The 23,682-nt window shown below is 41.1% G+C and overlaps 120 pseudogenes; all 120 read left to right on the top strand.

The window, feature by feature from the left end:
- Positions 1-43: 43 nt before the first annotated feature.
- Positions 44-162, top strand: LOC120983233 (annotated as a pseudogene).
- Positions 163-219: 57 nt separating this feature from the next.
- Positions 220-338, top strand: LOC120983232 (annotated as a pseudogene).
- Positions 339-395: 57 nt separating this feature from the next.
- LOC120983231 lies at positions 396-514 on the top strand (annotated as a pseudogene).
- A 57-nt stretch (positions 515-571) lies between these two features.
- LOC120983230 lies at positions 572-690 on the top strand (annotated as a pseudogene).
- Positions 691-747: 57 nt separating this feature from the next.
- Positions 748-866, top strand: LOC120983229 (annotated as a pseudogene).
- Positions 867-923: 57 nt separating this feature from the next.
- LOC120983228 lies at positions 924-1,042 on the top strand (annotated as a pseudogene).
- A 57-nt stretch (positions 1,043-1,099) lies between these two features.
- Positions 1,100-1,218, top strand: LOC120983226 (annotated as a pseudogene).
- Positions 1,219-1,275: 57 nt separating this feature from the next.
- Positions 1,276-1,394, top strand: LOC120983225 (annotated as a pseudogene).
- A 57-nt stretch (positions 1,395-1,451) lies between these two features.
- On the top strand, positions 1,452-1,570 carry LOC120983224 (annotated as a pseudogene).
- A 57-nt stretch (positions 1,571-1,627) lies between these two features.
- LOC120983223 lies at positions 1,628-1,746 on the top strand (annotated as a pseudogene).
- A 57-nt stretch (positions 1,747-1,803) lies between these two features.
- Positions 1,804-1,922, top strand: LOC120983222 (annotated as a pseudogene).
- Positions 1,923-1,979: 57 nt separating this feature from the next.
- Positions 1,980-2,098, top strand: LOC120983220 (annotated as a pseudogene).
- Positions 2,099-2,155: 57 nt separating this feature from the next.
- LOC120983219 lies at positions 2,156-2,274 on the top strand (annotated as a pseudogene).
- Positions 2,275-2,331: 57 nt separating this feature from the next.
- LOC120983218 lies at positions 2,332-2,450 on the top strand (annotated as a pseudogene).
- A 57-nt stretch (positions 2,451-2,507) lies between these two features.
- On the top strand, positions 2,508-2,626 carry LOC120983217 (annotated as a pseudogene).
- Positions 2,627-2,683: 57 nt separating this feature from the next.
- On the top strand, positions 2,684-2,802 carry LOC120983216 (annotated as a pseudogene).
- Positions 2,803-2,859: 57 nt separating this feature from the next.
- On the top strand, positions 2,860-2,978 carry LOC120983214 (annotated as a pseudogene).
- Positions 2,979-3,035: 57 nt separating this feature from the next.
- Positions 3,036-3,154, top strand: LOC120983213 (annotated as a pseudogene).
- Positions 3,155-3,211: 57 nt separating this feature from the next.
- On the top strand, positions 3,212-3,330 carry LOC120983212 (annotated as a pseudogene).
- A 57-nt stretch (positions 3,331-3,387) lies between these two features.
- On the top strand, positions 3,388-3,506 carry LOC120983211 (annotated as a pseudogene).
- Positions 3,507-3,563: 57 nt separating this feature from the next.
- On the top strand, positions 3,564-3,682 carry LOC120983209 (annotated as a pseudogene).
- A 57-nt stretch (positions 3,683-3,739) lies between these two features.
- Positions 3,740-3,858, top strand: LOC120983208 (annotated as a pseudogene).
- A 57-nt stretch (positions 3,859-3,915) lies between these two features.
- Positions 3,916-4,034, top strand: LOC120983207 (annotated as a pseudogene).
- A 57-nt stretch (positions 4,035-4,091) lies between these two features.
- Positions 4,092-4,210, top strand: LOC120983206 (annotated as a pseudogene).
- A 57-nt stretch (positions 4,211-4,267) lies between these two features.
- On the top strand, positions 4,268-4,386 carry LOC120983205 (annotated as a pseudogene).
- Positions 4,387-4,443: 57 nt separating this feature from the next.
- Positions 4,444-4,562, top strand: LOC120983204 (annotated as a pseudogene).
- Positions 4,563-4,619: 57 nt separating this feature from the next.
- Positions 4,620-4,738, top strand: LOC120983202 (annotated as a pseudogene).
- Positions 4,739-4,795: 57 nt separating this feature from the next.
- Positions 4,796-4,914, top strand: LOC120983201 (annotated as a pseudogene).
- Positions 4,915-4,971: 57 nt separating this feature from the next.
- LOC120983200 lies at positions 4,972-5,090 on the top strand (annotated as a pseudogene).
- A 57-nt stretch (positions 5,091-5,147) lies between these two features.
- LOC120983199 lies at positions 5,148-5,266 on the top strand (annotated as a pseudogene).
- Positions 5,267-5,323: 57 nt separating this feature from the next.
- Positions 5,324-5,442, top strand: LOC120983198 (annotated as a pseudogene).
- A 57-nt stretch (positions 5,443-5,499) lies between these two features.
- Positions 5,500-5,618, top strand: LOC120983197 (annotated as a pseudogene).
- A 56-nt stretch (positions 5,619-5,674) lies between these two features.
- Positions 5,675-5,793, top strand: LOC120983196 (annotated as a pseudogene).
- A 57-nt stretch (positions 5,794-5,850) lies between these two features.
- LOC120983195 lies at positions 5,851-5,969 on the top strand (annotated as a pseudogene).
- A 57-nt stretch (positions 5,970-6,026) lies between these two features.
- LOC120983193 lies at positions 6,027-6,145 on the top strand (annotated as a pseudogene).
- Positions 6,146-6,202: 57 nt separating this feature from the next.
- Positions 6,203-6,321, top strand: LOC120983192 (annotated as a pseudogene).
- Positions 6,322-6,378: 57 nt separating this feature from the next.
- On the top strand, positions 6,379-6,497 carry LOC120983190 (annotated as a pseudogene).
- Positions 6,498-6,554: 57 nt separating this feature from the next.
- On the top strand, positions 6,555-6,673 carry LOC120983189 (annotated as a pseudogene).
- Positions 6,674-6,894: 221 nt separating this feature from the next.
- On the top strand, positions 6,895-7,013 carry LOC120983188 (annotated as a pseudogene).
- Positions 7,014-7,070: 57 nt separating this feature from the next.
- Positions 7,071-7,189, top strand: LOC120983187 (annotated as a pseudogene).
- A 57-nt stretch (positions 7,190-7,246) lies between these two features.
- On the top strand, positions 7,247-7,365 carry LOC120983186 (annotated as a pseudogene).
- Positions 7,366-7,422: 57 nt separating this feature from the next.
- On the top strand, positions 7,423-7,541 carry LOC120983185 (annotated as a pseudogene).
- A 57-nt stretch (positions 7,542-7,598) lies between these two features.
- On the top strand, positions 7,599-7,717 carry LOC120983184 (annotated as a pseudogene).
- A 57-nt stretch (positions 7,718-7,774) lies between these two features.
- On the top strand, positions 7,775-7,893 carry LOC120983183 (annotated as a pseudogene).
- Positions 7,894-7,950: 57 nt separating this feature from the next.
- On the top strand, positions 7,951-8,069 carry LOC120983182 (annotated as a pseudogene).
- Positions 8,070-8,126: 57 nt separating this feature from the next.
- LOC120983181 lies at positions 8,127-8,245 on the top strand (annotated as a pseudogene).
- A 57-nt stretch (positions 8,246-8,302) lies between these two features.
- LOC120983179 lies at positions 8,303-8,421 on the top strand (annotated as a pseudogene).
- A 57-nt stretch (positions 8,422-8,478) lies between these two features.
- On the top strand, positions 8,479-8,597 carry LOC120983178 (annotated as a pseudogene).
- Positions 8,598-8,654: 57 nt separating this feature from the next.
- On the top strand, positions 8,655-8,773 carry LOC120983177 (annotated as a pseudogene).
- Positions 8,774-8,830: 57 nt separating this feature from the next.
- Positions 8,831-8,949, top strand: LOC120983176 (annotated as a pseudogene).
- A 57-nt stretch (positions 8,950-9,006) lies between these two features.
- Positions 9,007-9,125, top strand: LOC120983175 (annotated as a pseudogene).
- Positions 9,126-9,182: 57 nt separating this feature from the next.
- On the top strand, positions 9,183-9,301 carry LOC120983174 (annotated as a pseudogene).
- Positions 9,302-9,358: 57 nt separating this feature from the next.
- LOC120983173 lies at positions 9,359-9,477 on the top strand (annotated as a pseudogene).
- A 57-nt stretch (positions 9,478-9,534) lies between these two features.
- On the top strand, positions 9,535-9,653 carry LOC120983172 (annotated as a pseudogene).
- Positions 9,654-9,710: 57 nt separating this feature from the next.
- Positions 9,711-9,829, top strand: LOC120983171 (annotated as a pseudogene).
- Positions 9,830-9,886: 57 nt separating this feature from the next.
- Positions 9,887-10,005, top strand: LOC120983170 (annotated as a pseudogene).
- Positions 10,006-10,062: 57 nt separating this feature from the next.
- LOC120983167 lies at positions 10,063-10,181 on the top strand (annotated as a pseudogene).
- Positions 10,182-10,238: 57 nt separating this feature from the next.
- LOC120983166 lies at positions 10,239-10,357 on the top strand (annotated as a pseudogene).
- A 56-nt stretch (positions 10,358-10,413) lies between these two features.
- LOC120983165 lies at positions 10,414-10,532 on the top strand (annotated as a pseudogene).
- Positions 10,533-10,589: 57 nt separating this feature from the next.
- LOC120983164 lies at positions 10,590-10,708 on the top strand (annotated as a pseudogene).
- Positions 10,709-10,765: 57 nt separating this feature from the next.
- Positions 10,766-10,884, top strand: LOC120983163 (annotated as a pseudogene).
- A 57-nt stretch (positions 10,885-10,941) lies between these two features.
- Positions 10,942-11,060, top strand: LOC120983311 (annotated as a pseudogene).
- A 57-nt stretch (positions 11,061-11,117) lies between these two features.
- LOC120983162 lies at positions 11,118-11,236 on the top strand (annotated as a pseudogene).
- A 57-nt stretch (positions 11,237-11,293) lies between these two features.
- On the top strand, positions 11,294-11,412 carry LOC120983161 (annotated as a pseudogene).
- A 57-nt stretch (positions 11,413-11,469) lies between these two features.
- On the top strand, positions 11,470-11,588 carry LOC120983160 (annotated as a pseudogene).
- Positions 11,589-11,644: 56 nt separating this feature from the next.
- On the top strand, positions 11,645-11,763 carry LOC120983159 (annotated as a pseudogene).
- A 57-nt stretch (positions 11,764-11,820) lies between these two features.
- Positions 11,821-11,939, top strand: LOC120983158 (annotated as a pseudogene).
- A 56-nt stretch (positions 11,940-11,995) lies between these two features.
- On the top strand, positions 11,996-12,114 carry LOC120983156 (annotated as a pseudogene).
- Positions 12,115-12,171: 57 nt separating this feature from the next.
- LOC120983310 lies at positions 12,172-12,290 on the top strand (annotated as a pseudogene).
- Positions 12,291-12,347: 57 nt separating this feature from the next.
- On the top strand, positions 12,348-12,466 carry LOC120983155 (annotated as a pseudogene).
- A 57-nt stretch (positions 12,467-12,523) lies between these two features.
- Positions 12,524-12,641, top strand: LOC120983349 (annotated as a pseudogene).
- Positions 12,642-12,875: 234 nt separating this feature from the next.
- Positions 12,876-12,994, top strand: LOC120983333 (annotated as a pseudogene).
- A 406-nt stretch (positions 12,995-13,400) lies between these two features.
- Positions 13,401-13,519, top strand: LOC120983318 (annotated as a pseudogene).
- A 57-nt stretch (positions 13,520-13,576) lies between these two features.
- LOC120983154 lies at positions 13,577-13,695 on the top strand (annotated as a pseudogene).
- A 57-nt stretch (positions 13,696-13,752) lies between these two features.
- On the top strand, positions 13,753-13,871 carry LOC120983309 (annotated as a pseudogene).
- Positions 13,872-13,928: 57 nt separating this feature from the next.
- Positions 13,929-14,047, top strand: LOC120983307 (annotated as a pseudogene).
- Positions 14,048-14,104: 57 nt separating this feature from the next.
- LOC120983153 lies at positions 14,105-14,223 on the top strand (annotated as a pseudogene).
- A 57-nt stretch (positions 14,224-14,280) lies between these two features.
- On the top strand, positions 14,281-14,399 carry LOC120983151 (annotated as a pseudogene).
- Positions 14,400-14,457: 58 nt separating this feature from the next.
- Positions 14,458-14,576, top strand: LOC120983332 (annotated as a pseudogene).
- Positions 14,577-14,808: 232 nt separating this feature from the next.
- LOC120983346 lies at positions 14,809-14,927 on the top strand (annotated as a pseudogene).
- Positions 14,928-14,984: 57 nt separating this feature from the next.
- On the top strand, positions 14,985-15,103 carry LOC120983306 (annotated as a pseudogene).
- A 57-nt stretch (positions 15,104-15,160) lies between these two features.
- LOC120983299 lies at positions 15,161-15,278 on the top strand (annotated as a pseudogene).
- A 56-nt stretch (positions 15,279-15,334) lies between these two features.
- LOC120983396 lies at positions 15,335-15,453 on the top strand (annotated as a pseudogene).
- Positions 15,454-15,510: 57 nt separating this feature from the next.
- On the top strand, positions 15,511-15,629 carry LOC120983395 (annotated as a pseudogene).
- Positions 15,630-15,686: 57 nt separating this feature from the next.
- LOC120983394 lies at positions 15,687-15,805 on the top strand (annotated as a pseudogene).
- A 57-nt stretch (positions 15,806-15,862) lies between these two features.
- Positions 15,863-15,980, top strand: LOC120983354 (annotated as a pseudogene).
- Positions 15,981-16,037: 57 nt separating this feature from the next.
- LOC120983305 lies at positions 16,038-16,156 on the top strand (annotated as a pseudogene).
- Positions 16,157-16,213: 57 nt separating this feature from the next.
- On the top strand, positions 16,214-16,332 carry LOC120983304 (annotated as a pseudogene).
- A 57-nt stretch (positions 16,333-16,389) lies between these two features.
- On the top strand, positions 16,390-16,508 carry LOC120983393 (annotated as a pseudogene).
- A 57-nt stretch (positions 16,509-16,565) lies between these two features.
- Positions 16,566-16,684, top strand: LOC120983392 (annotated as a pseudogene).
- A 57-nt stretch (positions 16,685-16,741) lies between these two features.
- On the top strand, positions 16,742-16,860 carry LOC120983390 (annotated as a pseudogene).
- Positions 16,861-16,917: 57 nt separating this feature from the next.
- LOC120983389 lies at positions 16,918-17,036 on the top strand (annotated as a pseudogene).
- A 57-nt stretch (positions 17,037-17,093) lies between these two features.
- Positions 17,094-17,212, top strand: LOC120983388 (annotated as a pseudogene).
- A 57-nt stretch (positions 17,213-17,269) lies between these two features.
- On the top strand, positions 17,270-17,387 carry LOC120983314 (annotated as a pseudogene).
- Positions 17,388-17,608: 221 nt separating this feature from the next.
- LOC120983327 lies at positions 17,609-17,727 on the top strand (annotated as a pseudogene).
- A 56-nt stretch (positions 17,728-17,783) lies between these two features.
- Positions 17,784-17,902, top strand: LOC120983360 (annotated as a pseudogene).
- A 573-nt stretch (positions 17,903-18,475) lies between these two features.
- LOC120983387 lies at positions 18,476-18,594 on the top strand (annotated as a pseudogene).
- A 57-nt stretch (positions 18,595-18,651) lies between these two features.
- LOC120983386 lies at positions 18,652-18,770 on the top strand (annotated as a pseudogene).
- Positions 18,771-18,827: 57 nt separating this feature from the next.
- Positions 18,828-18,946, top strand: LOC120983303 (annotated as a pseudogene).
- Positions 18,947-19,687: 741 nt separating this feature from the next.
- On the top strand, positions 19,688-19,806 carry LOC120983339 (annotated as a pseudogene).
- A 57-nt stretch (positions 19,807-19,863) lies between these two features.
- LOC120983329 lies at positions 19,864-19,982 on the top strand (annotated as a pseudogene).
- A 57-nt stretch (positions 19,983-20,039) lies between these two features.
- Positions 20,040-20,158, top strand: LOC120983320 (annotated as a pseudogene).
- A 57-nt stretch (positions 20,159-20,215) lies between these two features.
- LOC120983385 lies at positions 20,216-20,334 on the top strand (annotated as a pseudogene).
- A 57-nt stretch (positions 20,335-20,391) lies between these two features.
- On the top strand, positions 20,392-20,510 carry LOC120983325 (annotated as a pseudogene).
- A 221-nt stretch (positions 20,511-20,731) lies between these two features.
- LOC120983351 lies at positions 20,732-20,850 on the top strand (annotated as a pseudogene).
- Positions 20,851-20,905: 55 nt separating this feature from the next.
- Positions 20,906-21,024, top strand: LOC120983384 (annotated as a pseudogene).
- Positions 21,025-21,081: 57 nt separating this feature from the next.
- Positions 21,082-21,200, top strand: LOC120983382 (annotated as a pseudogene).
- Positions 21,201-21,257: 57 nt separating this feature from the next.
- Positions 21,258-21,376, top strand: LOC120983381 (annotated as a pseudogene).
- A 57-nt stretch (positions 21,377-21,433) lies between these two features.
- Positions 21,434-21,552, top strand: LOC120983380 (annotated as a pseudogene).
- Positions 21,553-21,608: 56 nt separating this feature from the next.
- LOC120983378 lies at positions 21,609-21,727 on the top strand (annotated as a pseudogene).
- Positions 21,728-21,784: 57 nt separating this feature from the next.
- Positions 21,785-21,903, top strand: LOC120983377 (annotated as a pseudogene).
- A 57-nt stretch (positions 21,904-21,960) lies between these two features.
- Positions 21,961-22,079, top strand: LOC120983338 (annotated as a pseudogene).
- Positions 22,080-22,302: 223 nt separating this feature from the next.
- On the top strand, positions 22,303-22,421 carry LOC120983376 (annotated as a pseudogene).
- A 56-nt stretch (positions 22,422-22,477) lies between these two features.
- Positions 22,478-22,596, top strand: LOC120983375 (annotated as a pseudogene).
- A 56-nt stretch (positions 22,597-22,652) lies between these two features.
- LOC120983374 lies at positions 22,653-22,771 on the top strand (annotated as a pseudogene).
- A 57-nt stretch (positions 22,772-22,828) lies between these two features.
- Positions 22,829-22,947, top strand: LOC120983373 (annotated as a pseudogene).
- A 57-nt stretch (positions 22,948-23,004) lies between these two features.
- Positions 23,005-23,123, top strand: LOC120983371 (annotated as a pseudogene).
- A 57-nt stretch (positions 23,124-23,180) lies between these two features.
- Positions 23,181-23,299, top strand: LOC120983370 (annotated as a pseudogene).
- A 57-nt stretch (positions 23,300-23,356) lies between these two features.
- On the top strand, positions 23,357-23,475 carry LOC120983369 (annotated as a pseudogene).
- A 57-nt stretch (positions 23,476-23,532) lies between these two features.
- Positions 23,533-23,651, top strand: LOC120983368 (annotated as a pseudogene).
- The last annotated feature ends 31 nt before the right edge of the window (positions 23,652-23,682 follow it).

Raw genomic sequence — 23,682 nt, 5'->3', positions numbered from 1 at the left:
TATTTATCATAAAAAAAGCACAATGGATTGCAGTAGGGTGCTTGTCAACGGTTATTCTAAGCTGAATGTACCTGCACTCGTCAGATCGCAGAAGATAAGCAGCTTAAGGCTTGGCAAGTACCAGCTTGGGAGACTGGTTGGGAATCCCTTGTTCCGTTGACTTTTTTTATTACTTTTATTTATCATAAAAAAAGCACAATGGATTGCAGTAGGGTGTTTGTCAACGGTTATTCTAAGCTGAATGTACCTGCACTCGTCAGATCGCAGAAGATAAGCAGCTTAAGGCTTGGCAAGTACCAGCTTGGGAGACTGGTTGGGAATCCCTTGTTCCGTTGACTTTTTTTCTTACTTTTATTTATCATAAAAAAAGCACAATGGATTGCAGTAGGGTGCTTGTCAACGGTTATTCTAAGCTGAATGTACCTGCACTCGTCAGATCGCAGAAGATAAGCAGCTTAAGGCTTGGCAAGTACCAGCTTGGGAGACTGGTTGGGAATCCCTTGTTCCGTTGACTTTTTTTATTACTTTTATTTATCATAAAAAAAGCACAATGGATTGCAGTAGGGTGTTTGTCAACGGTTATTCTAAGCTGAATGTACCTGCACTCGTCAGATCGCAGAAGATAAGCAGCTTAAGGCTTGGCAAGTACCAGCTTGGGAGACTGGTTGGGAATCCCTTGTTCCGTTGACTTTTTTTATTACTTTTATTTATCATAAAAAAAGCACAATGGATTGCAGTAGGGTGCTTGTCAACGGTTATTCTAAGCTGAATGTACCTGCACTCGTCAGATCGCAGAAGATAAGCAGCTTAAGGCTTGGCAAGTACCAGCTTGGGAGACTGGTTGGGAATCCCTTGTTCCGTTGACTTTTTCTATTACTTTTATTTATCATAAAAAAAGCACAATGGATTGCAGTAGGGTGTTTGTCAACGGTTATTCTAAGCTGAATGTACCTGCACTCGTCAGATCGCAGAAGATAAGCAGCTTAAGGCTTGGCAAGTACCAGCTTGGGAGACTGGTTGGGAATCCCTTGTTCCGTTGACTTTTTTTATTACTTTTATTTATCATAAAAAAAGCACAATGGATTGCAGTAGGGTGCTTGTCAACGGTTATTCTAAGCTGAATGTACCTGCACTCGTCAGATCGCAGAAGATAAGCAGCTTAAGGCTTGGCAAGTACCAGCTTGGGAGACTGGTTGGGAATCCCTTGTTCCGTTGACTTTTTTTATTACTTTTATTTATCATAAAAAAAGCACAATGGATTGCAGTAGGGTGTTTGTCAACGGTTATTCTAAGCTGAATGTACCTGCACTCGTCAGATCGCAGAAGATAAGCAGCTTAAGGCTTGGCAAGTACCAGCTTGGGAGACTGGTTGGGAATCCCTTGTTCCGTTGACTTTTTTTATTACTTTTATTTATCATAAAAAAAGCACAATGGATTGCAGTAGGGTGTTTGTCAACGGTTATTCTAAGCTGAATGTACCTGCACTCGTCAGATCGCAGAAGATAAGCAGCTTAAGGCTTGGCAAGTACCAGCTTGGGAGACTGGTTGGGAATCCCTTGTTCCGTTGACTTTTTTTCTTACTTTTATTTATCATAAAAAAAGCACAATGGATTGCAGTAGGGTGTTTGTCAACGGTTATTCTAAGCTGAATGTACCTGCACTCGTCAGATCGCAGAAGATAAGCAGCTTAAGGCTTGGCAAGTACCAGCTTGGGAGACTGGTTGGGAATCCCTTGTTCCGTTGACTTTTTTTCTTACTTTTATTTATCATAAAAAAAGCACAATGGATTGCAGTAGGGTGCTTGTCAACGGTTATTCTAAGCTGAATGTACCTGCACTCGTCAGATCGCAGAAGATAAGCAGCTTAAGGCTTGGCAAGTACCAGCTTGGGAGACTGGTTGGGAATCCCTTGTTCCGTTGACTTTTTTTCTTACTTTTATTTATCATAAAAAAAGCACAATGGATTGCAGTAGGGTGCTTGTCAACGGTTATTCTAAGCTGAATGTACCTGCACTCGTCAGATCGCAGAAGATAAGCAGCTTAAGGCTTGGCAAGTACCAGCTTGGGAGACTGGTTGGGAATCCCTTGTTCCGTTGACTTTTTTTATTACTTTTATTTATCATAAAAAAAGCACAATGGATTGCAGTAGGGTGCTTGTCAACGGTTATTCTAAGCTGAATGTACCTGCACTCGTCAGATCGCAGAAGATAAGCAGCTTAAGGCTTGGCAAGTACCAGCTTGGGAGACTGGTTGGGAATCCCTTGTTCCGTTGACTTTTTTTCTTACTTTTATTTATCATAAAAAAAGCACAATGGATTGCAGTAGGGTGCTTGTCAACGGTTATTCTAAGCTGAATGTACCTGCACTCGTCAGATCGCAGAAGATAAGCAGCTTAAGGCTTGGCAAGTACCAGCTTGGGAGACTGGTTGGGAATCCCTTGTTCCGTTGACTTTTTTTCTTACTTTTATTTATCATAAAAAAAGCACAATGGATTGCAGTAGGGTGCTTGTCAACGGTTATTCTAAGCTGAATGTACCTGCACTCGTCAGATCGCAGAAGATAAGCAGCTTAAGGCTTGGCAAGTACCAGCTTGGGAGACTGGTTGGGAATCCCTTGTTCCGTTGACTTTTTTTATTACTTTTATTTATCATAAAAAAAGCACAATGGATTGCAGTAGGGTGCTTGTCAACGGTTATTCTAAGCTGAATGTACCTGCACTCGTCAGATCGCAGAAGATAAGCAGCTTAAGGCTTGGCAAGTACCAGCTTGGGAGACTGGTTGGGAATCCCTTGTTCCGTTGACTTTTTTTATTACTTTTATTTATCATAAAAAAAGCACAATGGATTGCAGTAGGGTGTTTGTCAACGGTTATTCTAAGCTGAATGTACCTGCACTCGTCAGATCGCAGAAGATAAGCAGCTTAAGGCTTGGCAAGTACCAGCTTGGGAGACTGGTTGGGAATCCCTTGTTCCGTTGACTTTTTTTATTACTTTTATTTATCATAAAAAAAGCACAATGGATTGCAGTAGGGTGCTTGTCAACGGTTATTCTAAGCTGAATGTACCTGCACTCGTCAGATCGCAGAAGATAAGCAGCTTAAGGCTTGGCAAGTACCAGCTTGGGAGACTGGTTGGGAATCCCTTGTTCCGTTGACTTTTTTTATTACTTTTATTTATCATAAAAAAAGCACAATGGATTGCAGTAGGGTGTTTGTCAACGGTTATTCTAAGCTGAATGTACCTGCACTCGTCAGATCGCAGAAGATAAGCAGCTTAAGGCTTGGCAAGTACCAGCTTGGGAGACTGGTTGGGAATCCCTTGTTCCGTTGACTTTTTTTATTACTTTTATTTATCATAAAAAAAGCACAATGGATTGCAGTAGGGTGCTTGTCAACGGTTATTCTAAGCTGAATGTACCTGCACTCGTCAGATCGCAGAAGATAAGCAGCTTAAGGCTTGGCAAGTACCAGCTTGGGAGACTGGTTGGGAATCCCTTGTTCCGTTGACTTTTTTTATTACTTTTATTTATCATAAAAAAAGCACAATGGATTGCAGTAGGGTGTTTGTCAACGGTTATTCTAAGCTGAATGTACCTGCACTCGTCAGATCGCAGAAGATAAGCAGCTTAAGGCTTGGCAAGTACCAGCTTGGGAGACTGGTTGGGAATCCCTTGTTCCGTTGACTTTTTTTCTTACTTTTATTTATCATAAAAAAAGCACAATGGATTGCAGTAGGGTGCTTGTCAACGGTTATTCTAAGCTGAATGTACCTGCACTCGTCAGATCGCAGAAGATAAGCAGCTTAAGGCTTGGCAAGTACCAGCTTGGGAGACTGGTTGGGAATCCCTTGTTCCGTTGACTTTTTTTATTACTTTTATTTATCATAAAAAAAGCACAATGGATTGCAGTAGGGTGTTTGTCAACGGTTATTCTAAGCTGAATGTACCTGCACTCGTCAGATCGCAGAAGATAAGCAGCTTAAGGCTTGGCAAGTACCAGCTTGGGAGACTGGTTGGGAATCCCTTGTTCCGTTGACTTTTTTTATTACTTTTATTTATCATAAAAAAAGCACAATGGATTGCAGTAGGGTGCTTGTCAACGGTTATTCTAAGCTGAATGTACCTGCACTCGTCAGATCGCAGAAGATAAGCAGCTTAAGGCTTGGCAAGTACCAGCTTGGGAGACTGGTTGGGAATCCCTTGTTCCGTTGACTTTTTTTCTTACTTTTATTTATCATAAAAAAAGCACAATGGATTGCAGTAGGGTGTTTGTCAACGGTTATTCTAAGCTGAATGTACCTGCACTCGTCAGATCGCAGAAGATAAGCAGCTTAAGGCTTGGCAAGTACCAGCTTGGGAGACTGGTTGGGAATCCCTTGTTCCGTTGACTTTTTTTCTTACTTTTATTTATCATAAAAAAAGCACAATGGATTGCAGTAGGGTGCTTGTCAACGGTTATTCTAAGCTGAATGTACCTGCACTCGTCAGATCGCAGAAGATAAGCAGCTTAAGGCTTGGCAAGTACCAGCTTGGGAGACTGGTTGGGAATCCCTTGTTCCGTTGACTTTTTTTATTACTTTTATTTATCATAAAAAAAGCACAATGGATTGCAGTAGGGTGTTTGTCAACGGTTATTCTAAGCTGAATGTACCTGCACTCGTCAGATCGCAGAAGATAAGCAGCTTAAGGCTTGGCAAGTACCAGCTTGGGAGACTGGTTGGGAATCCCTTGTTCCGTTGACTTTTTTTATTACTTTTATTTATCATAAAAAAAGCACAATGGATTGCAGTAGGGTGTTTGTCAACGGTTATTCTAAGCTGAATGTACCTGCACTCGTCAGATCGCAGAAGATAAGCAGCTTAAGGCTTGGCAAGTACCAGCTTGGGAGACTGGTTGGGAATCCCTTGTTCCGTTGACTTTTTTTATTACTTTTATTTATCATAAAAAAAGCACAATGGATTGCAGTAGGGTGCTTGTCAACGGTTATTCTAAGCTGAATGTACCTGCACTCGTCAGATCGCAGAAGATAAGCAGCTTAAGGCTTGGCAAGTACCAGCTTGGGAGACTGGTTGGGAATCCCTTGTTCCGTTGACTTTTTTTCTTACTTTTATTTATCATAAAAAAAGCACAATGGATTGCAGTAGGGTGTTTGTCAACGGTTATTCTAAGCTGAATGTACCTGCACTCGTCAGATCGCAGAAGATAAGCAGCTTAAGGCTTGGCAAGTACCAGCTTGGGAGACTGGTTGGGAATCCCTTGTTCCGTTGACTTTTTTTATTACTTTTATTTATCATAAAAAAAGCACAATGGATTGCAGTAGGGTGTTTGTCAACGGTTATTCTAAGCTGAATGTACCTGCACTCGTCAGATCGCAGAAGATAAGCAGCTTAAGGCTTGGCAAGTACCAGCTTGGGAGACTGGTTGGGAATCCCTTGTTCCGTTGACTTTTTTTATTACTTTTATTTATCATAAAAAAAGCACAATGGATTGCAGTAGGGTGTTTGTCAACGGTTATTCTAAGCTGAATGTACCTGCACTCGTCAGATCGCAGAAGATAAGCAGCTTAAGGCTTGGCAAGTACCAGCTTGGGAGACTGGTTGGGAATCCCTTGTTCCGTTGACTTTTTTTATTACTTTTATTTATCATAAAAAAGCACAATGGATTGCAGTAGGGTGTTTGTCAACGGTTATTCTAAGCTGAATGTACCTGCACTCGTCAGATCGCAGAAGATAAGCAGCTTAAGGCTTGGCAAGTACCAGCTTGGGAGACTGGTTGGGAATCCCTTGTTCCGTTGACTTTTTTTCTTACTTTTATTTATCATAAAAAAAGCACAATGGATTGCAGTAGGGTGTTTGTCAACGGTTATTCTAAGCTGAATGTACCTGCACTCGTCAGATCGCAGAAGATAAGCAGCTTAAGGCTTGGCAAGTACCAGCTTGGGAGACTGGTTGGGAATCCCTTGTTCCGTTGACTTTTTTTATTACTTTTATTTATCATAAAAAAAGCACAATGGATTGCAGTAGGGTGCTTGTCAACGGTTATTCTAAGCTGAATGTACCTGCACTCGTCAGATCGCAGAAGATAAGCAGCTTAAGGCTTGGCAAGTACCAGCTTGGGAGACTGGTTGGGAATCCCTTGTTCCGTTGACTTTTTTTCTTACTTTTATTTATCATAAAAAAAGCACAATGGATTGCAGTAGGGTGTTTGTCAACGGTTATTCTAAGCTGAATGTACCTGCACTCGTCAGATCGCAGAAGATAAGCAGCTTAAGGCTTGGCAAGTACCAGCTTGGGAGACTGGTTGGGAATCCCTTGTTCCGTTGACTTTTTTTATTACTTTTATTTATCATAAAAAAAGCACAATGGATTGCAGTAGGGTGTTTGTCAACGGTTATTCTAAGCTGAATGTACCTGCACTCGTCAGATCGCAGAAGATAAGCAGCTTAAGGCTTGGCAAGTACCAGCTTGGGAGACTGGTTGGGAATCCCTTGTTCCGTTGACTTTTTTTCTTACTTTTATTTATCATAAAAAAAGCACAATGGATTGCAGTAGGGTGTTTGTCAACGGTTATTCTAAGCTGAATGTACCTGCACTCGTCAGATCGCAGAAGATAAGCAGCTTAAGGCTTGGCAAGTACCAGCTTGGGAGACTGGTTGGGAATCCCTTGTTCCGTTGACTTTTTTTATTACTTTTATTTATCATAAAAAAAGCACAATGGATTGCAGTAGGGTGCTTGTCAACGGTTATTCTAAGCTGAATGTACCTGCACTCGTCAGATCGCAGAAGATAAGCAGCTTAAGGCTTGGCAAGTACCAGCTTGGGAGTCCCTTGTTCCGTTGACTTTTTTTCTTACTTTTATTTATCATAAAAAAAGCACAATGGATTGCAGTAGGGTGCTTGTCAACGGTTATTCTAAGCTGAATGTACCTGCACTCGTCAGATCGCAGAAGATAAGCAGCTTAAGGCTTGGCAAGTACCAGCTTGGGAGACTGGTTGGGAATCCCTTGTTCCGTTGACTTTTTTTATTACTTTTATTTATCATAAAAAAAGCACAATGGATTGCAGTAGGGTGCTTGTCAACGGTTATTCTAAGCTGAATGTACCTGCACTCGTCAGATCGCAGAAGATAAGCAGCTTAAGGCTTGGCAAGTACCAGCTTGGGAGACTGGTTGGGAATCCCTTGTTCCGTTGACTTTTTTTCTTACTTTTATTTATCATAAAAAAAGCACAATGGATTGCAGTAGGGTGCTTGTCAACGGTTATTCTAAGCTGAATGTACCTGCACTCGTCAGATCGCAGAAGATAAGCAGCTTAAGGCTTGGCAAGTACCAGCTTGGGAGACTGGTTGGGAATCCCTTGTTCCGTTGACTTTTTTTATTACTTTTATTTATCATAAAAAAAGCACAATGGATTGCAGTAGGGTGCTTGTCAACGGTTATTCTAAGCTGAATGTACCTGCACTCGTCAGATCGCAGAAGATAAGCAGCTTAAGGCTTGGCAAGTACCAGCTTGGGAGACTGGTTGGGAATCCCTTGTTCCGTTGACTTTTTTTCTTACTTTTATTTATCATAAAAAAAGCACAATGGATTGCAGTAGGGTGCTTGTCAACGGTTATTCTAAGCTGAATGTACCTGCACTCGTCAGATCGCAGAAGATAAGCAGCTTAAGGCTTGGCAAGTACCAGCTTGGGAGACTGGTTGGGAATCCCTTGTTCCGTTGACTTTTTTTATTACTTTTATTTATCATAAAAAAAGCACAATGGATTGCAGTAGGGTGCTTGTCAACGGTTATTCTAAGCTGAATGTACCTGCACTCGTCAGATCGCAGAAGATAAGCAGCTTAAGGCTTGGCAAGTACCAGCTTGGGAGACTGGTTGGGAATCCCTTGTTCCGTTGACTTTTTTTATTACTTTTATTTATCATAAAAAAAGCACAATGGATTGCAGTAGGGTGCTTGTCAACGGTTATTCTAAGCTGAATGTACCTGCACTCGTCAGATCGCAGAAGATAAGCAGCTTAAGGCTTGGCAAGTACCAGCTTGGGAGACTGGTTGGGAATCCCTTGTTCCGTTGACTTTTTTTCTTACTTTTATTTATCATAAAAAAAGCACAATGGATTGCAGTAGGGTGCTTGTCAACGGTTATTCTAAGCTGAATGTACCTGCACTCGTCAGATCGCAGAAGATAAGCAGCTTAAGGCTTGGCAAGTACCAGCTTGGGAGACTGGTTGGGAATCCCTTGTTCCGTTGACTTTTTTTATTACTTTTATTTATCATAAAAAAAGCACAATGGATTGCAGTAGGGTGTTTGTCAACGGTTATTCTAAGCTGAATGTACCTGCACTCGTCAGATCGCAGAAGATAAGCAGCTTAAGGCTTGGCAAGTACCAGCTTGGGAGACTGGTTGGGAATCCCTTGTTCCGTTGACTTTTTTTATTACTTTTATTTATCATAAAAAAAGCACAATGGATTGCAGTAGGGTGCTTGTCAACGGTTATTCTAAGCTGAATGTACCTGCACTCGTCAGATCGCAGAAGATAAGCAGCTTAAGGCTTGGCAAGTACCAGCTTGGGAGACTGGTTGGGAATCCCTTGTTCCGTTGACTTTTTTTATTACTTTTATTTATCATAAAAAAAGCACAATGGATTGCAGTAGGGTGTTTGTCAACGGTTATTCTAAGCTGAATGTACCTGCACTCGTCAGATCGCAGAAGATAAGCAGCTTAAGGCTTGGCAAGTACCAGCTTGGGAGACTGGTTGGGAATCCCTTGTTCCGTTGACTTTTTTTCTTACTTTTATTTATCATAAAAAAAGCACAATGGATTGCAGTAGGGTGCTTGTCAACGGTTATTCTAAGCTGAATGTACCTGCACTCGTCAGATCGCAGAAGATAAGCAGCTTAAGGCTTGGCAAGTACCAGCTTGGGAGACTGGTTGGGAATCCCTTGTTCCGTTGACTTTTTTTATTACTTTTATTTATCATAAAAAAAGCACAATGGATTGCAGTAGGGTGCTTGTCAACGGTTATTCTAAGCTGAATGTACCTGCACTCGTCAGATCGCAGAAGATAAGCAGCTTAAGGCTTGGCAAGTACCAGCTTGGGAGACTGGTTGGGAATCCCTTGTTCCGTTGACTTTTTTTCTTACTTTTATTTATCATAAAAAAAGCACAATGGATTGCAGTAGGGTGCTTGTCAACGGTTATTCTAAGCTGAATGTACCTGCACTCGTCAGATCGCAGAAGATAAGCAGCTTAAGGCTTGGCAAGTACCAGCTTGGGAGACTGGTTGGGAATCCCTTGTTCCGTTGACTTTTTTTATTACTTTTATTTATCATAAAAAAAGCACAATGGATTGCAGTAGGGTGTTTGTCAACGGTTATTCTAAGCTGAATGTACCTGCACTCGTCAGATCGCAGAAGATAAGCAGCTTAAGGCTTGGCAAGTACCAGCTTGGGAGACTGGTTGGGAATCCCTTGTTCCGTTGACTTTTTCTATTACTTTTATTTATCATAAAAAAAGCACAATGGATTGCAGTAGGGTGTTTGTCAACGGTTATTCTAAGCTGAATGTACCTGCACTCGTCAGATCGCAGAAGATAAGCAGCTTAAGGCTTGGCAAGTACCAGCTTGGGAGACTGGTTGGGAATCCCTTGTTCCGTTGACTTTTTTTATTACTTTTATTTATCATAAAAAAAGCACAATGGATTGCAGTAGGGTGTTTGTCAACGGTTATTCTAAGCTGAATGTACCTGCACTCGTCAGATCGCAGAAGATAAGCAGCTTAAGGCTTGGCAAGTACCAGCTTGGGAGACTGGTTGGGAATCCCTTGTTCCGTTGACTTTTTTTCTTACTTTTATTTATCATAAAAAAAGCACAATGGATTGCAGTAGGGTGTTTGTCAACGGTTATTCTAAGCTGAATGTACCTGCACTCGTCAGATCGCAGAAGATAAGCAGCTTAAGGCTTGGCAAGTACCAGCTTGGGAGACTGGTTGGGAATCCCTTGTTCCGTTGACTTTTTTTATTACTTTTATTTATCATAAAAAAAGCACAATGGATTGCAGTAGGGTGCTTGTCAACGGTTATTCTAAGCTGAATGTACCTGCACTCGTCAGATCGCAGAAGATAAGCAGCTTAAGGCTTGGCAAGTACCAGCTTGGGAGACTGGTTGGGAATCCCTTGTTCCGTTGACTTTTTTTATTACTTTTATTTATCATAAAAAAAGCACAATGGATTGCAGTAGGGTGTTTGTCAACGGTTATTCTAAGCTGAATGTACCTGCACTCGTCAGATCGCAGAAGATAAGCAGCTTAAGGCTTGGCAAGTACCAGCTTGGGAGACTGGTTGGGAATCCCTTGTTCCGTTGACTTTTTTTATTACTTTTATTTATCATAAAAAAAGCACAATGATTGCAGTAGGGTGTTTGTCAACGGTTATTCTAAGCTGAATGTACCTGCACTCGTCAGATCGCAGAAGATAAGCAGCTTAAGGCTTGGCAAGTACCAGCTTGGGAGACTGGTTGGGAATCCCTTGTTCCGTTGACTTTTTTTATTACTTTTATTTATCATAAAAAAAGCACAATGGATTGCAGTAGGGTGCTTGTCAACGGTTATTCTAAGCTGAATGTACCTGCACTCGTCAGATCGCAGAAGATAAGCAGCTTAAGGCTTGGCAAGTACCAGCTTGGGAGACTGGTTGGGAATCCCTTGTTCCGTTGACTTTTTTTATTACTTTTATTTATCATAAAAAAAGCACAATGGATTGCAGTAGGGTGTTTGTCAACGGTTATTCTAAGCTGAATGTACCTGCACTCGTCAGATCGCAGAAGATAAGCAGCTTAAGGCTTGGCAAGTACCAGCTTGGGAGACTGGTTGGGAATCCCTTGTTCCGTTGACTTTTTTTATTACTTTTATTTATCATAAAAAAAGCACAATGGATTGCAGTAGGGTGTTTGTCAACGGTTATTCTAAGCTGAATGTACCTGCACTCGTCAGATCGCAGAAGATAAGCAGCTTAAGGCTTGGCAAGTACCAGCTTGGGAGACTGGTTGGGAATCCCTTGTTCTGTTGACTTTTTTTATTACTTTTATTTATCATAAAAAAAGCACAATGGATTGCAGTAGGGTGTTTGTCAACGGTTATTCTAAGCTGAATGTACCTGCACTCGTCAGATCGCAGAAGATAAGCAGCTTAAGGCTTGGCAAGTACCAGCTTGGGAGACTGGTTGGGAATCCCTTGTTCCGTTGACTTTTTTTATTACTTTTATTTATCATAAAAAAAGCACAATGGATTGCAGTAGGGTGTTTGTCAACGGTTATTCTAAGCTGAATGTACCTGCACTCGTCAGATCGCAGAAGATAAGCAGCTTAAGGCTTGGCAAGTACCAGCTTGGGAGACTGGTTGGGAATCCCTTGTTCCGTTGACTTTTTTTCTTACTTTTATTTATCATAAAAAAAGCACAATGGATTGCAGTAGGGTGCTTGTCAACGGTTATTCTAAGCTGAATGTACCTGCACTCGTCAGATCGCAGAAGATAAGCAGCTTAAGGCTTGGCAAGTACCAGCTTGGGAGACTGGTTGGGAATCCCTTGTTCCGTTGACTTTTTTATTACTTTTATTTATCATAAAAAAAGCACAATGGATTGCAGTAGGGTGTTTGTCAACGGTTATTCTAAGCTGAATGTACCTGCACTCGTCAGATCGCAGAAGATAAGCAGCTTAAGGCTTGGCAAGTACCAGCTTGGGAGACTGGTTGGGAATCCCTTGTTCCGTTGACTTTTTTTATTACTTTTATTTATCATAAAAAAAGCACAATGGATTGCAGTAGGGTGTTTGTCAACGGTTATTCTAAGCTGAATGTACCTGCACTCGTCAGATCGCAGAAGATAAGCAGCTTAAGGCTTGGCAAGTACCAGCTTGGGAGACTGGTTGGGAATCCCTTGTTCCGTTGACTTTTTTTATTACTTTTATTTATCATAAAAAAAGCACAATGATTGCAGTAGGGTGTTTGTCAACGGTTATTCTAAGCTGAATGTACCTGCACTCGTCAGATCGCAGAAGATAAGCAGCTTAAGGCTTGGCAAGTACCAGCTTGGGAGACTGGTTGGGAATCCCTTGTTCCGTTGACTTTTTTTATTACTTTTATTTATCATAAAAAAAGCACAATGGATTGCAGTAGGGTGTTTGTCAACGGTTATTCTAAGCTGAATGTACCTGCACTCGTCAGATCGCAGAAGATAAGCAGCTTAAGGCTTGGCAAGTACCAGCTTGGGAGACTGGTTGGGAATCCCTTGTTCTGTTGACTTTTTTTCTTACTTTTATTTATCATAAAAAAAGCACAATGGATTGCAGTAGGGTGTTTGTCAACGGTTATTCTAAGCTGAATGTACCTGCACTCGTCAGATCGCAGAAGATAAGCAGCTTAAGGCTTGGCAAGTACCAGCTTGGGAGACTGGTTGGGAATCCCTTGTTCCGTTGACTTTTTTTCTTACTTTTATTTATCATAAAAAAAGCACAATGGATTGCAGTAGGGTGTTTGTCAACGGTTATTCTAAGCTGAATGTACCTGCACTCGTCAGATCGCAGAAGATAAGCAGCTTAAGGCTTGGCAAGTACCAGCTTGGGAGACTGGTTGGAATCCCTTGTTCCGTTGACTTTTTTTATTACTTTTATTTATCATAAAAAAAGCACAATGGATTGCAGTAGGGTGCTTGTCAACGGTTATTCTAAGCTGAATGTACCTGCACTCGTCAGATCGCAGAAGATAAGCAGCTTAAGGCTTGGCAAGTACCAGCTTGGGAGACTGGTTTCTGAATCCCTTGTTCCGTTGACTTTTTTTCTTACTTTTATTTATCATAAAAAAAGCACAATGGATTGCAGTAGGGTGTTTGTCAACGGTTATTCTAAGCTGAATGTACCTGCACTCGTCAGATCGCAGAAGATAAGCAGCTTAAGGCTTGGCAAGTACCAGCTTGGGAGACTGGTTGGGAATCCCTTGTTCCATTGACTTTTTTTATTACATTTATTTAATATTAAAAAGCACAATGAATTGCAGTTGGGTGTTTGTCAATAGTTGTTCTAAGCTGAATGTACCTTCACTCGTCAGATCGCAGAAGTTAAGCAGCTTAAGGCTTGGCAAGTACCAGCTTGGGAGACTGGTTTGAAATCCCTTGTTCCGTTGACTTTTTTTATTACTTTCATTTATCATAAAAAAAGCACAATGGATTGCAGTTGGGTGTTTGTCAACGGTTATTCTAAGCTGAATGTACCTGCACTCGTCAGATCGCAGAAGATAAGCAGCTTAAGGCTTGGCAAGTACCAGCTTGGGAGACTGGTTGGGAATCCGTTTTTCTGTTGACTTTTTTTCTTACTTTATTTATCATAAAAAAGCACAATGGATTGCAGTAGGGTGCTTGTCAATGGTTATTCTAAGCTGAATGTACCTGCACTCGTCAGATCGCAGAAGATAAGCAGCTTAAGGCTTGGCAAGTACCAGCTTGGGAGACTGGTTGGGAATCCCTTGTTCCGTTGACTTTTTTTCTTACTTTTATTTATCATAAAAAAAGCACAATGGATTGCAGTAGGGTGTTTGTCAACGGTTATTCTAAGCTGAATGTACCTGCACTCGTCAGATCGCAGAAGATAAGCAGCTTAAGGCTTGGCAAGTACCAGCTTGGGAGACTGGTTGGGAATCCCTTGTTCCGTTGACTTTTTTTATTACTTTTATTTATCATAAAAAAAGCACAATGGATTGCAGTAGGGTGTTTGTCAACGGTTATTCTAAGCTGAATGTACCTGCACTCGTCAGATCGCAGAAGATAAGCAGCTTAAGGCTTGGCAAGTACCAGCTTGGGAGACTGGTTGGGAATCCCTTGTTCTGTTGACTTTTTTTATTACTTTTATTTATCATAAAAAAAGCACAATGGATTGCAGTAGGGTGCTTGTCAACGGTTATTCTAAGCTGAATGTACCTGCACTCGTCAGATCGCAGAAGATAAGCAGCTTAAGGCTTGGCAAGTACCAGCTTGGGAGACTGGTTGGGAATCCCTTGTTCTGTTGACTTTTTTTCTTACTTTTATTTATCATAAAAAAAGCACAATGGATTGCAGTAGGGTGCTTGTCAACGGTTATTCTAAGCTGAATGTACCTGCACTCGTCAGATCGCAGAAGATAAGCAGCTTAAGGCTTGGCAAGTACCAGCTTGGGAGACTGGTTGGGAATCCCTTGTTCCGTTGACTTTTTTTATTACTTTTATTTATCATAAAAAAAGCACAATGGATTGCAGTAGGGTGCTTGTCAACGGTTATTCTAAGCTGAATGTACCTGCACTCGTCAGATCGCAGAAGATAAGCAGCTTAAGGCTTGGCAAGTACCAGCTTGGGAGACTGGTTGGGAATCCCTTGTTCCGTTGACTTTTTTTCTTACTTTTATTTATCATAAAAAAAAGCACAATGGATTGCAGTAGGGTGTTTGTCAACGGTTATTCTAAGCTGAATGTACCTGCACTCGTCAGATCGCAGAAGATAAGCAGCTTAAGGCTTGGCAAGTACCAGCTTGGGAGACTGGTTGGGAATCCCTTGTTCCATTGACTTTTTTATTTCTTTTATTTATCATAAAAAAGCACAATGAATTGCAGTAGGGTGTTTGTCAACGGTTGTTCTAAGCTGAATGTACCTGCACTCGTCAGATCGCAGAAGTTAAGCAGCTTAAGGCTTGGCAAGTACCAGCTTGGGAGACTGGTTGGAAATCCTTTGTTCCGTTCACTTTTTTTTATTACTTTTATTTATCATAAAAAAAGCACAATGGATTGCAGTAGGGTGTTTGTCAACGGTTATTCTAAGCTGAATGTACCTGCACTTATCAGATCGCAGAAGATAAGCAGCTTAAGGCTTGGCAAGTACCAGCTTGGGAGCCTGGTTGGGAATCCCTTGTTCTGTTGACTTTTTTTCCTACTTTTATTTATCATAAAAAAAGCACAATGGATTGCAGTAGGGTGCTTGTCAACGGTTATTCTAAGCTGAATGTACCTGCACTCGTCAGATCGCAGAAGATAAGCAGCTTAAGGCTTGGCAAGTACCAGCTTGGGAGACTGGTTGGGAATCCCTTGTTCTGTTGACTTTTTTTCTTACTTTTATTTATCATAAAAAAAGCACAATGGATTGCAGTAGGGTGCTTGTCAACGGTTATTCTAAGCTGAATGTACCTGCACTCGTCAGATCGCAGAAGATAAGCAGCTTAAGGCTTGGCAAGTACCAGCTTGGGAGACTGGTTGGGAATCCTTGTTCCGTTGACTTTTTTTCTTACTTTTATTTATCATAAAAAAGCACAATGGATTGCAGTAGGGTGCTTGTCAACGGTTATTCTAAGCTGAATGTACCTGCACTCGTCAGATCGCAGAAGATAAGCAGCTTAAGGCTTGGCAAGTACCAGCTTGGGAGACTGGTTGGGAATCCCTTGTTCCGTTGACTTTTTTTATTACTTTTATTTATCATAAAAAAAGCACAATGGATTGCAGTAGGGTGTTTGTCAACGGTTATTCTAAGCTGAATGTACCTGCACTCGTCAGATCGCAGAAGATAAGCAGCTTAAGGCTTGGCAAGTACCAGCTTGGGAGACTGGTTGGGAATCCCTTGTTCCGTTGACTTTTTTTATTACTTTTATTTATCATAAAAAAAGCACAATGGATTGCAGTAGGGTGCTTGTCAACGGTTATTCTAAGCTGAATGTACCTGCACTCGTCAGATCGCAGAAGATAAGCAGCTTAAGGCTTGGCAAGTACCAGCTTGGGAGACTGGTTGGGAATCCCTTGTTCCGTTGACTTTTTTTATTACTTTTATTTATCATAAAAAAAGCACAATGGATTGCAGTAGGGTGCTTGTCAACGGTTATTCTAAGCTGAATGTACCTGCACTCGTCAGATCGCAGAAGATAAGCAGCTTAAGGCTTGGCAAGTACCAGCTTGGGAGACTGGTTGGGAATCCCTTGTTCGTTGACTTTTTTTATTACTTTTATTTATCATAAAAAAAGCACAATGGATTGCAGTAGGGTGTTTGTCAACGGTTATTCTAAGCTGAATGTACCTGCACTCGTCAGATCGCAGAAGATAAGCAGCTTAAGGCTTGGCAAGTACCAGCTTGGGAGACTGGTTGGGAATCCCTTGTTCTGTTGACTTTTTTTATTACTTTTATTTATCATAAAAAAAGCACAATGGATTGCAGTAGGGTGCTTGTCAACGGTTATTCTAAGCTGAATGTACCTGCACTCGTCAGATCGCAGAAGATAAGCAGCTTAAGGCTTGGCAAGTACCAGCTTGGGAGACTGGTTGGGAATCCCTTGTTCTGTTGACTTTTTTTATTACTTTTATTTATCATAAAAAAAGCACAATGGATTGCAGTAGGGTGTTTGTCAACGGTTATTCTAAGCTGAATGTACCTGCACTCGTCAGATCGCAGAAGATAAGCAGCTTAAGGCTTGGCAAGTACCAGCTTGGGAGACTGGTTGGGAATCCCTTGTTCCGTTGACTTTTTTTCTTACTTTTATTTATCATAAAAAAAGCACAATGGATTGCAGTAGGGTGTTTGTCAACGGTTATTCTAAGCTGAATGTACCTGCACTCGTCAGATCGCAGAAGATAAGCAGCTTAAGGCTTGGCAAGTACCAGCTTGGGAGACTGGTTGGGAATCCCTTGTTCCGTTGACTTTTTTTATTACTTTTATTTATCATAAAAAAAGCACAATGGATTGCAGTAGGGTGTTTGTCAACGGTTATTCTAAGCTGAATGTACCTGCACTCGTCAGATCGCAGAAGATAAGCAGCTTAAGGCTTGGCAAGTACCAGCTTGGGAGACTGGTTGGGAATCCCTTGTTCCGTTGACTTTTTTTATTACTTTTATTTATCATAAAAAAAGCACAATGGATTGCAGTAGGGTGTTTGTCAACGGTTATTCTAAGCTGAATGTACCTGCACTCGTCAGATCGCAGAAGATAAGCAGCTTAAGGCTTGGCAAGTACCAGCTTGGGAGACTGGTTGGGAATCCCTTGTTCCGTTGACTTTTTTTCTTACTTTTATTTATCATAAAAAAAGCACAATGGATTGCAGTAGGGTGTTTGTCAACGGTTATTCTAAGCTGAATGTACCTGCACTCGTCAGATCGCAGAAGATAAGCAGCTTAAGGCTTGGCAAGTACCAGCTTGGGAGACTGGTTGGGAATCCCTTGTTCCGTTGACTTTTTTTCTTACTTTTATTTATCATAAAAAAAGCACAATGGATTGCAGTAGGGTGCTTGTCAACGGTTATTCTAAGCTGAATGTACCTGCACTCGTCAGATCGCAGAAGATAAGCAGCTTAAGGCTTGGCAAGTACCAGCTTGGGAGACTGGTTGGGAATCCCTGTTCCGTTGACTTTTTTTCTTACTTTTATTTATCATAAAAAAAGCACAATGGATTGCAGTAGGGTGCTTGTCAACGGTTATTCTAAGCTGAATGTACCTGCGCTCGTCAGATCGCAGAAGATAAGCAGCTTAAGGCTTGGCAAGTACCTGGTTGGGAACCCCTTGTACCGTTGACTTTTTTTCTTACATTTATTTATCATAAAAAAAGCACAATGGATTGCAGTAGGGTGTTTGTCAACGGTTATTCTAAGCTGAATGTACCTGCACTCGTCAGATCGCAGAAGATAAGCAGCTTAAGGCTTGGCAAGTACAAGCTTGGGAGACTGGTTGGGAATCCCTTGTTCCGTTGACTTTTTTTCTTACTTTTATTTATCATAAAAAAGCACAATGGATTGCAGTAGGGTGCTTGTCAATGGTTATTCTAAGCTGAATGTCCCTGCACTCGTCAGATCGCAGAAGATAAGCAGCTTAAGGCTTGGCAAGTACAAGCTTGGGAGACTGGTTGGGAATCCCTTGTTCCGTTGACTTTTTTTATTACTTTTATTTATCATAAAAAAAGCACAATGGATTGCAGTAGTGTGTTTGTCAATGGTTATTCTAAGCTGAATGTATCTGCGCTCGTCAGATCGCAGAAGATAAGCAGCTTAAGGCTTGGCAAGTACCATCTTGGGAGACTGGTTGGGAATCCCTTCTTCCGTTGACTTTTATTTATCATAAAAAAAGCACAATTTATTGCAGTAGGGTGTTTGTCAACGGTTATTCTAAGCTGAATGTACCTGCAGTCGTCAGATCGCAGAAGATAAGCAGCTTAAGGCTTGGAAAGTACCAGCTTGGGAGACTGGTTGGGAATCCCTTGTTCAGTTGACTTTTTTTCTTACTTTTATTTATCATAAAAAAAGCACAATGGATTGCAGTAGGGTGCTTGTCAACGGTTATTCTAAGCTGAATGTACCTGCACTTGTCAGATCGCAGAAGATAAGCAGCTTAAGGCTATGCAAGTACCAGCTTGGGAGACTGGTTGGCAATTCCTTGCTCCGTTGACTTTTTTTCTTACTTTTATTTATCATAAAAAAAGCACAATGGATTGCAGTAGGGTGCTTGTCAACGGTTATTCTAAGCTGAATGTACCTGCACTCGTCAGATCGCAGAAGATAAGCAGCTTAAGGCTTGGCAAGTACCAGCTTGGGAGACTGGTTGGGAATCCCTTGTTCCGTTGACTTTTTTTCTTACTTTTATTTATCATAAAAAAAGCACAATGGATTGCAGTAGGGTGCTTGTCAACGGTTATTCTAAGCTGAATGTACCTGCACTCGTCAGATCGCAGAAGATAAGCAGCTTAAGGCTTGGCAAGTACCAGCTTGGGAGACTGGTTGGGAATCCCTTGTTCCGTTGACTTTTTTTCTTACTTTTATTTATCATAAAAAAAGCACAATGGATTGCAGTAGGGTGTTTGTCAACGGTTATTCTAAGCTGAATGTACCTGCACTCGTCAGATCGCAGAAGATAAGCAGCTTAAGGCTTGGCAAGTACCAGCTTGGGAGACTGGTTGGGAATCCCTTGTTCTGTTGACTTTTTTTCTTACTTTTATTTATCATAAAAAAGCACAATGGATTGCAGTAGAATGCTTGTCAATGGTTATTCTAAGCTGAATGTACCTGCACTCGTCAGATCGCAGAAGATAAGCAGCTTAAGGCTTGGCAAGTACCAGGTTGGGAATCCTTTGTTTTGTTGACTTTTTTTTATTACTTTTATTTATCATAAAAAAGCACAATGGATTGCAGTAGGGTGTTTGTCAACGGTTATTCTAAGCTGAATGTACCTGCACTCGTCAGATCGCAGAAGATAAGCAGCTTAAGTCTTCGCAAGTACCAGCTTGGGAGACTGGTTGGGAATCCCTTGTTCCGTTGACTTTTTTTCTTACTTTTATTTATCATAAAAAAAGCACAATGGATTGCAGTTGGGTGCTTGTCAATGGTTATTCAAAACTGAATGTACCTGCACTCGTCGGATCGCAGAAGATAAGCAGCTTAAGGCTTGGCAAGTACCAGCTTGGGAGACTGGTTGGGAATCCCTTGTTCCGTTGACTTTTTTTATTACTTTTATTTATCATAAAAAAAGCACAATGGATTGCAGTAGGGTGCTTGTCAACGGTTATTCTAAGCTGAATGTACCTGCACTCGTCAGATCGCAGAAGATAAGCAGCTTAAGGCTTGGCAAGTACCAGCTTGGGAGACTGGTTGGGAATCCCTTGTTGACTTTTTATTACTTTTATTTATCATAAAAAAAGCACAATGGATTGCAGTAGGGTGCTTGTCAACGGTTATTCTAAGCTGAATGTACCTGCACTCGTCAGATCGCAGAAGATAAGCAGCTTAAGGCTTGGCAAGTACCAGCTTGGGAGACTGGTTGGGAATCCCTTGTTCAGTTGACTTTTTTTATTACTTTTATTTATCATAAAAAAAGCACAATGGATTGCAGTAGGGTGTTTGTCAACGGTTATTCTAAGCTGAATGTACCTGCACTCGTCAGATCGCAGAAGATAAGCAGCTTAAGGCTTGGCAAGTACCAGCCTGGGAGACTGGTTAGGAATCCCTTGTTCTGTTGACTTTTTTTATTACTTTTATTTATCATAAAAAAAGCACAATGGATTGCAGTAGGGTGCTTGTCAACGGTTATTCTAAGCTGAATGTACCTGCACTCGTCAGATCGCAGAAGATAAGCAGCTTAAGGCTTGGCAAGTACCAGCTTGGGAGACTGGTTGGGAATCCCTTGTTCCGTTGTCTTTTTTTATTACTTTTATTTATCATAAAAAAAGCACAATGGATTGCAGTAGGGTGCTTGTCAACGGTTATTCTAAGCTGAATGTACCTGCACTCGTCAGATCGCAGAAGATAAGCAGCTTAAGGCTTGGCAAGTACCAGCTTGGGAGACTGGTTGGGAATCCCTTGTTCCGTTGACTTTTTTTATTACTTTTATTTATCATAAAAAAAGCACAATGGATTGCAGTAGGGTGCTTGTCAACAGTTATTCTAAGCTGAATGTACCTGCGCTCGTCAGATCGCAGAAGATAAGCAGCTTAAGGCTTGGCAAGTACCAGCTTGGGAGACTGGTTGGGAATCCCTTGTTCTGTTGACTTTTTTTTATTACTTTTATTTATCATAAAAAAGCACAATGGATTGCAGTAGGGTGTTTGTCAACGGTTATTCTAAGCTGAATGTACCTGCACTCGTCAGATCGCAGAAGATAAGCAGCTTAAGGCTTGGCAAGTACCTGGTTGGGAATCACTTGTTCCGTTGACTTTTTTTTATTACTTTTATTTATCATAAAAAAGCACAATGGATTGCAGAAGGGTGTTTGTCAACGGTTATTCTAAGCTGAATGTACCTGCACTCGTCAGATCGCAGAAGATAAGCAGCTTAAGGCTTGGCAAGTACCAGCTTGGGAGACTGGTTAGGAATGCCTTGTTCCGTTTACTTTTTTATTACTTTTTTTTATCATAAAAAAGCACAATGGATTACAGTAGGGTGTTTGTCAACGGTTATTCTAAGCTGAATGTACCTGCACTCGTCAGATCGCAGAAGATAAGCAGCTTAAGGCTTGGCAAGTACCAGCTTGGGAGACTGGTTGGGAATCCCTTGTTCCGTTGACTTTTTTTATTACTTTTATTTATCATAAAAAAAGCACAATGGATTGCAGAAGGGTGCTTGTCAACGGTTATTCTAAGCTGAATGTACCTGCACTCGTCAGATCGCAGAAGATAAGCAGCTTAAGGCTTGGCAAGTACCAGCTTGGGAGACTGGTTGGGAATCCCTTGTTCCGTTGACTTTTTTTATTACTTTTATTTATCATAAAAAAAGCACAATGGATTGCAGTAGGGTGCTTGTCAACGGTTATTCTAAGCTGAATGTACCTGCACTCGTCAGATCGCAGAAGATAAGCAGCTTAAGGCTTGGCAAGTACCAGCTTGGGAGACTGGTTGGGAATCCCTTGTTCCGTTGACTTTTTTTATTACTTTTATTTATCATAAAAAAAGCACAATGGATTGCAGTAGGGTGTTTGTCAACGGTTATTCTAAGCTGAATGTACCTGCACTCGTCAGATCGCAGAAGATAAGCAGCTTAAGGCTTGGCAAGTACCAGCTTGGGAGACTGGTTGGGAATCCCTTGTTCCGTTGACTTTTTTTATTACTTTTATTTATCATAAAAAAAGCACAATGATTGCAGTAGGGTGTTTGTCAACGGTTATTCTAAGCTGAATGTACCTGCACTCGTCAGATCGCAGAAGATAAGCAGCTTAAGGCTTGGCAAGTACCAGCTTGGGAGACTGGTTGGGAATCCCTTGTTCCGTTGACTTTTTTTATTACTTTTATTTATCATAAAAAAAGCACAATGGATTGCAGTAGGGTGTTTGTCAACGGTTATTCTAAGCTGAATGTACCTGCACTCGTCAGATCGCAGAAGATAAGCAGCTTAAGGCTTGGCAAGTACCAGCTTGGGAGACTGGTTGGGAATCCCTTGTTCCGTTGACTTTTTTTATTACTTTTATTTATCATAAAAAAAGCACAATGGATTGCAGTAGGGTGTTTGTCAACGGTTATTCTAAGCTGAATGTACCTGCACTCGTCAGATCGCAGAAGATAAGCAGCTTAAGGCTTGGCAAGTACCAGCTTGGGAGACTGGTTGGGAATCCCTTGTTCAGTTGACTTTTTTTATTACTTTTATTTATCATAAAAAAAGCACAATGGATTGCAGTAGGGTGTTTGTCAACGGTTATTCTAAGCTGAATGTACCTGCACTCGTCAGATCGCAGAAGATAAGCAGCTTAAGGCTTGGCAAGTACAGCTGGTTGGGAATCCCTTGTTCCGTTGACTTTTTTTATTACTTTTATTTATCATAAAAAAAGCACAATGGATTGCAGTAGGGTGCTTGTCAACGGTTATTCTAAGCTGAATGTACCTGCACTCGTCAGATCGCAGAAGATAAGCAGCTTAAGGCTTGGCAAGTACCAGCTTGGGAGACTGGTTGGGAATCCCTTGTTCCGTTGACTTTTTTCTTACTTTTATTTATCATAAAAAAAGCACAATGGATTGCAGTAGGGTGCTTGTCAACGGTTATTCTAAGCTGAATGTACCTGCACTCGTCAGATCGCAGAAGATAAGCAGCTTAAGGCTTGGCAAGTACCAGCTTGGGAGACTGGTTGGGAATCCCTTGTTCCGTTGACTTTTTTATTACTTTTATTTATCATAAAAAAAGCACAATGGATTGCAGTAGGGTGCTTGTCAACGGTTATTCTAAGCTGAATGTACCTGCACTCGTCAGATCGCAGAAGATAAGCAGCTTAAGGCTTGGCAAGTACCAGCTTGGGAGACTGGTTGGGAATCCCTTGTTCCGTTGACTTTTTTTATTACTTTTATTTATCATAAAAAAAGCACAATGGATTGCAGTAGGGTGCTTGTCAACGGTTATTCTAAGCTGAATGTACCTGCACTCGTCAGATCGCAGAAGATAAGCAGCTTAAGGCTTGGCAAGTACCAGCTTGGGAGACTGGTTGGGAATCCCTTGTTCCGTTGACTTTTTTTATTACTTTTATTTATCATAAAAAAAGCACAATGGATTGCAGTAGGGTGCTTGTCAACGGTTATTCTAAGCTGAATGTACCTGCACTCGTCAGATCGCAGAAGATAAGCAGCTTAAGGCTTGGCAAGTACCAGCTTGGGAGACTGGTTGGGAATCCCTTGTTCCGTTGACTTTTTTTATTACTTTTATTTATCATAAAAAAAGCACAATGGATTGCAGTAGGGTGCTTGTCAACGGTTATTCTAAGCTGAATGTACCTGCACTCGTCAGATCGCAGAAGATAAGCAGCTTAAGGCTTGGCAAGTACCAGCTTGGGAGACTGGTTGGGAATCCCTTGTTCCGTTGACTTTTTTTATTACTTTTATTTATCATAAAAAAAGCACAATGGATTGCAGTAGGGTGTTTGTCAACGGTTATTCTAAGCTGAATGTACCTGCACTCGTCAGATCGCAGAAGATAAGCAGCTTAAGGCTTGGCAAGTACCAGCTTGGGAGACTGGTTGGGAATCCCTTGTTCCGTTGACTTTTTTTATTACTTTTATTTATCATAAAAAAAGCACAATGGATTGCAGTAGGGTGTTTGTCAACGGTTATTCTAAGCTGAATGTACCTGCACTCGTCAGATCGCAGAAGATAAGCAGCTTAAGGCTTGGCAAGTACCAGCTTGGGAGACTGGTTGGGAATCCCTTGTTCCGTTGACTTTTTTTATTACTTTTATTTATCATAAAAAAA

The sequence above is a fragment of the Bufo bufo genome, unplaced genomic scaffold (assembly GCF_905171765.1).
Source record: "Bufo bufo unplaced genomic scaffold, aBufBuf1.1, whole genome shotgun sequence".
Taxonomy (NCBI): Eukaryota; Metazoa; Chordata; class Amphibia; order Anura; family Bufonidae; genus Bufo; species Bufo bufo.
This window is presented reverse-complemented; position numbering and strand designations above follow the sequence as displayed.